The sequence below is a fragment of the Scyliorhinus canicula genome, chromosome 5 (genome assembly GCF_902713615.1).
Source record: "Scyliorhinus canicula chromosome 5, sScyCan1.1, whole genome shotgun sequence".
Taxonomy (NCBI): Eukaryota; Metazoa; Chordata; class Chondrichthyes; order Carcharhiniformes; family Scyliorhinidae; genus Scyliorhinus; species Scyliorhinus canicula.
In genome coordinates this window covers 176967036-176973928 of record NC_052150.1, presented here as the reverse complement: position 1 = coordinate 176973928, position 6893 = coordinate 176967036, and positions in this window count along the sequence as shown.

Here is a 6893-nt window from a genome sequence, read left to right as displayed (position 1 = left end):
GTCTCTCAGATGCACTGAATTTCCATGTTCCCCCCAAAGCATTGAATTCCCATTGTCCTGAATTCCCAAGTTCCCGGCTCAGGCACTGAATTCCCAAGTCCCCCCATGCACTGAATTCCCATGTTTGCATGTTCGCCCCACACACTGAATTCCCAAGTTCCACCCCCCACAGTGCGGAATTCCTAAGTTCCTGCCCCCAAGCCACTGAATTCCAAATTCTCCCTGCATTGAATTCCCAAGTCCCCCCCCACGCACTGAATTCCTAAGTCCCCCCTCCCATGCACTGAATTCCCAAGTCCTCTCCACACACTAAATTCCCAAGTCCCCCCCCCCCCCGCAGTGCTGAATTCCTACGTTTCCGCCCCCAAGCCACTGAATTCCCAAGTCCCCCCCGCACTAAATTCCCAAGTCCCCCCTACGCACTGAATTATCAAGTACCCCCCACACACTGAATTCCCAGGTACCCCCTCCATGCACTGAATTCCCAAGTCCCCTCCACACACTGAATTCCCAGGTACCCCCTCCATGCACTGAATTCCCAAGTCCCCTCCACACACTGAATTCCCAAGTCCCCCTTCCCCTGCACTAAATTCCCAAGTCCCCTCCACACACTGAATTCCCAAGTCCCCCCTCCCCTGCACTAAATTCCCAAGTACCCTCCACACACTGAATTCCCAAGTCTCCCCCAACCCCATGCACTGAATTCCCAAGTCCCCCCCCAAGGCACTGAATTCCCAAGTCTCCCCCTCCCCCATGCACTGAATTCCCAAGTCCTCCCCACAGGCTAACCAGGCTGCTTCACTCACTTGTAGGTTAACATTTCCAAGTCAAAGTCTGACAACTATTATATCATTTGATTATCATTTAGATGAGAAAAAAAATCACCAGAGAGATTCCCACTCTTAAGTTACCTCATGGAACCTCGGCCTCTTCACACTCTATCCGCCCACACTCTTCTGGTGGGTGCCAAAGGAATGTGTACAATGTAGATACCTGAATTGCAATGATATCATCCACACATTATTTCATCAAGTTTGCTGTGTTCTACTTATCAGGACTACTGCTGATACCTGGTTACAACCTTGTTATCTTGCAACATTGCCCCCCGGTGGTATGTTATTACAATAACTTTGGTAAGTGCTGGAATATTCTATTTTATTTTTGCTGAGATTGAGATGGGCAAATTGGACTGGAGCGACATACTGTGTATTGTGAATGTAATATCTTAACTTAAATTTCTGCATAATTCATATTTTGGAAATTCTAGATTACATCAGTTATCAGTATTATGATATAAAATGGTGTATGGCCTATCTAGAGGTTATGCCTGTTCTGGTCACAACCTTTGATGGAAAAATAGCTTTTCCACACCACCGTCCCCTTTCTCATAACACTTACATATACTTAGGCCGCAATCTAATGGAATATATTCTAAGTGTAATTTTGGGTGCGCTTGATGGGGTGCTGCTCGACTGATGCGTGGCAAGATCGAGACTCGTATTAACGGCACTCAGTACTGAAAATGAGCCCCCATGAGCTTCTTGCCATTCCAGGCTTGTTTGCCGTCTGATCTGCCAAATTTGCACCCCAGTTGCTCGCCGCTAACAAGAGGGAGCTGCTTTTAAACACTCCCTCACCAGAGTCAACACAGAAGAAAGAAGAATGGCAGCGCACAAACCAGCCCTCACTTCAGCGATGCCAACCTGGATAGGCTGTTGGATGTGGTGGATGGGAGACGAGCCATCCTATTCCCCCGAGGAGGCCGGAGGCCCAGCAACAGGGCCAGCAATGCCGCCTGGGAGGCAATGGCAGCGGCTGTCAGTGCGGGAAGCTTGTACCGGAGTACCACTGTCCGTAGAATCATAGAATCCCTACAGTTCAGAAGGAGGCCATACGGCCCATCAATTCTCGGTCCAGTGTTGGATGAAAACCAACGAGCTGCAAGGGTAAGTCACCATCTCTCTCCTGGCCTCAGGTCTGCCTGAATTTACATTCAAATTTACAACTCCCACCCATACAAATTGCTGGCTGATACCTCACCAATCTTTGTGCTTATTTGTCAGAACCCCCTGGTGCCCACCAGCGCAACTCCTTCATGTCCAGGTCCACTGCCCTTCACATGCCACTTGCTATCTACCCTCCTGATCCATCAAGCTTGTGGCTCACAATGTCCTGAATCTGTCCCCCGCAGGAGAAGCTCGCCCATAACAGGATGGAATGAGACATGACGGAGGGGCCAAGTACCCGATGTCAGAGTCCTCACCCGACATGAGGAACGGGCCTGGAGACCGCAGGCACAACAGAGCAGTCACTGACTGCGAGGTTGGCATGCGCTGCAGGCGTGAGGATACATTGCTCCTTCCCCAGATGACCTGCCTCAGATGAGTTGTTCAAGTCAGACAAAATGATTTTCTGCTCTCACTGACCACATGTCCCTTCTCTCAAAGGATCTCCAACTAATGAGGCTGGGCCATCGGGGTGCCCCCCCCCCTCACCCACCCCCACCCCCACTACGCCACTAAGAGACGACCTCGGAGGAGAGCTATGAGCAGACCACCTTTGATGCATCACCGCTTTCATCTGCACCTTCCACCAGTGCAGAAACATGCACCTCGATGGGCAACATTAGTGGATAGACTTCTGGGGCACAATTTGGTGAACACCACTCAGATTTTGATGCACATCAGGTGGGGCAGGAACATCCAGAGGAGTCATCAATCGGAGGTCTACTGGACCCCAGGACTCAGCTAACTCGCAGTCAGATGTTGAGCCTCTGGACCTGGCTATCCTGGAGCTGATGCAGTCACTAAGGTGCGGTTGTGAGATTCAGAGAGGGACGTCAGCGACGCTCCAGTTAATAGCGGATTGGAGGAGCCCCAAAGGCTATGGGTGCAGGAGATGGTGCCGGCAATGCGTGGCACTGAGGCTAATATTGCTAGGGTGGCGACAGGATTGGAGAGCCTGGTGCACGACGTCCGCGCTATCAGTGGTGGTGTACAAGGTGTAGCTCATTCAGTGACAAGCATGACTGAATGCTTCGACAGTGTGTTCCAGTCAGCAAGGAATGTGTCCCTGGTACAGGTGAACACTGCCGAGGCACTGCAGAGCATGGTCCTGTCACTGAGGGGCATCGCTGAGGGCGTCGACGCCATGGTGCAAACAGTGGGGAGCCTCCAGGGCTGGCAGTGCCAGATGACCCAAAGGCCTCTAGAGCTCACTCTAGCTGCCGCTCCATCCCATGGAGTCCCGCAGGGCCCAGTGGACACCCAGGGAGGAGGACATCCGCCAAGGACATCAAAGGCCACAGGGCATGAAAATCAGAAGGCTGCCTCCACCTCTGATATGCATCCTGCGGACACACCAATACATAGGACTAGACCACGTAAGACGAAGAAGATTGAGGAGCAATGGGGGCACTGAGGGGAATTGGAAATGTCTACTGTGAGCACTATTAAAACATGTTACACCTGCTACTTGTGAGGCCTCTGGCACGTTAATTTACTCAGCGGGCCTGCCTATACCCCCACCCCTTGTTGCCCTCCGCTCCTCCGGCCCAAGGATGACCCCCGACATGGAAGACTTCAGACGCCTATCCAAGCTTAACCCCCCTTGGGTGTGTCGTCCCCCCCCACCCCCCCTCCCCCACAGTGCCCTTGAGCTGCATGTCCGTGAATGGAAATGGCTACTCACCTCCTCAGGTCCCTCAGGAGCCATTACACCAGCTTCACTTTTTGAAATGATGTACTAAACAATGCCACCGTGATTTCTCGCTGGGGAGCCAGTTAAACCATTCGATTTAACTTCAATCTCGCTGATGAGATTTTCTCGCCATCTTTGGGCATGATCTGGAACTTGTCATTGGGAGCAGGCTAGTTAGATAGCAAACTGATTTGCGCCTGGCACAAATCTCGATTTTGGTCTTTCCCGCTATCTAAACAGCTCACCCAAATCCGGGTCGGGTGCGTCTCGGTCGTTAGATTGCGACCTTAATCAATGGAGCCCTGTGAAATTTTAAAAACTACCTTGTATTATTTATAAATTTAGTTGTGTCATTTTAAAAAGCAGACTGATTTTTATTTTTTCAGTGATTTGTTTCTTTAGTCAGTACACATAATATTTAAGTATTTTAATTGATGGGAAGCATTTGGAGAAAGATTCAATACGACTGGCATGTATAATACATGTTGCTTCAAGATGATTGTGCACGATTTTTCCAATTATGGGGTAATTTAGCATGGCCAATCTACCTATAGATTGGGTTGTGGGGTTGAGACACAAGCGGACACGGGGAGAAGGTGCATACCCCACATGGACAGTGACCTGGGGCCGGGATCGAATCCGGGTCCTCGGCGCTGTGAGGCAACAGTGCTAACCAATGCGCCAACATGCTGCCCATTATGATTGTGCACCTAGTGATAAAAAATTGGATCAGGTGGCCTAAATCGATTAATGGATACTTAAAACAGATAGTAACTTACCCTAGATAAGTTCTATTAAAGGTCACTGCACTACTGCAAGAGAATGAACCTTTAAAAACAAATGTTACTTAAAAGGATAATTTGAGCTGCCAATCAGCCTCCTTTCATTAGCCGGTCTTCAGTAACTGCCAACGCTATGGTGGGAGATGATTGTGTTAATTATTCAAATTAACTAACCTCACATATTGGCCATGGTCATTTTATATGCTTTGGGTCAATCACTGCTGACCATTCCCAGCACAGATTTAGATGGTCACAAATTGGAGGCTATTTTCTTTTACATGTCTGTACGGCACGCACTCTGCATTATCGCTTTGCCTGTTTTATTGAAACACCAAAAGGAAAACATTTGGTTCAAGGCATGAGGAAGAAATTACACTGGGCCTCAACTTTTGCCTCACACCTGCCCCACTCTTCAGGTGGCCACGTTGTCTTTTAACAAGTATTTGTTGCATTTTAGGGGTCTAACACTTGTTTTAGGGGTTCTCCCAGGTGATCGAAAAAAATAGTCCCCAGTTTAACAGTGGGACCAGTGACTGCACTGACTGAACACAGTTTTAGTGCTAAATTAATCTGGTTTGCACCCATCTTACACCTAAGAAGCTGAGTCAGAAATCTTACAAAGGCAGGTTAAAGTCCAACAGGTTTGTTTCGAATCACTAGCTTTCTGAGAGCAGCTCCTTCATCAGGTGAATCAGCTGCACTCCAAAAGCTAGTGATTCAAAACAAAGCTGTTGGACTTTAACCTGGTGTTGTAAGACTTCTTACTGTGCCCACCCCAGTCCAACGCCGGCATCGCCACATCATGGCTAACAAGTTGATTTATGGCTATCAATTTCTACAGCAGGAAGCAGGAAATTAAACAGGAAATAGGCAGATCCCAATCATTTAAACAAAACATAGAACTATTTATACTGTGTTTATACAGTTGAAATAAACTGGGGCTATCATGATTTTGATATATTTTAGCAGAAATTAGAACCATACATTGAAAAATCTGTTTACTTCTTTTTATCTTGCAATGCCCTGTTCCAACAGTGGATGTCGCCAAGGGAGTTATTTCAATCTATTCCTCTATTATTTTGTCAAAATCAATGTTAAACATTAAAAATGAAGCACCATTATTATTCAAGCATCTATTCATATTTATTCCAAAGTTGTAGCAATTAGCTTGAAACTGTTTTCCTTTGAAAGAAATAGCCTGTAGAAAAATGTGCAAAGCACAGTAATAAATTATTGAAATATACTTAACTCAAAAGAGAAATAAAACATGTTGATGACTTGAAATTAACTCCATGGATAAGACAGATGGAAAATCTGTTCATGGAGATCACTTAAACAAGACACCACCACTCTCAGCCTTCGTTTCCAACAGAACTATCCACATCTGAAGATGGTACTTAAATGTTCATCACTCACAAATAAAAGCCCAAAATACTTTCAGCCATAATTGCCTGTTTCTGCCATGTCCGCTCAATCCCATCCAACTGATCTCAAAGCGGGAAAATCTCCAATCTGTGAGCTGCAATCCATTTAATGCAAAAGAAATCAACTTGGCTGCGATACAACATGTGAGAACAATGACATAAAGGACAAGCTCCAGCTTGAGAAATACAAAAAGGCAAAGGTAAACATCACCTTTTTAAAACTATCAAAAGAAACAAATTCCAACATAAGTTCTACAGATTTTACTAATTTTAGTGAGGGGAATATTTCTTGGGGAACAGTTTTAAAGCATTGAGGTTTTGGCCTTGTGTCCATTGTCAAAGATACTGAGCACGATTAAGAGCATCAGAAATTGAATCAGCCTCACAATTTCATTTCAGACAGATGAATTCTTCATTGATTCCTAACTGAATTTAAAACCTTTGTCAGAATTTTGTGTTGCTGTTTTTCACCTCATTGAAGCCATACCGGCCTGTTCATTACATTATTGGGTCCTCTGGCACTGCCCTCTGCTGAAATACATTTGTGTTTGCCCTTACTTTGAACTTGAGTAAAAAAATATTTACACAATGAGCAGCTTTGTTGGCATACGTCCGCACTTAGTACAGAGATGCAAGTGGCAGAGAGATGAAAAAGAATGCATAGTGTTATGGTCAGCCCCAGGCGAGGTTCCCCCAAAATTATTGTTCCGGGTGGGACCCCTTGATTTGTCCGCTAGGGATACCCGCTAAGTGTCAAAAACCCGGGTGACGAGGGATGACTGGGTCTGCGTCTTTATTCAGGCCACCCTCTGCTAGAGAAACAAAGGTTTAATCAAATAAGGTTCCCTTTCCCTTTGATACTTTTACCCAACCCAATAGTTATGTTTAAAAAGGAGCCAATTCAACCTGGCTTTCTTGAGTTAAGATAGAGTAAGTTTATCAACTACTAAAAGGTATGGAGAAATGATAAAAAACAAACATCTCCAAT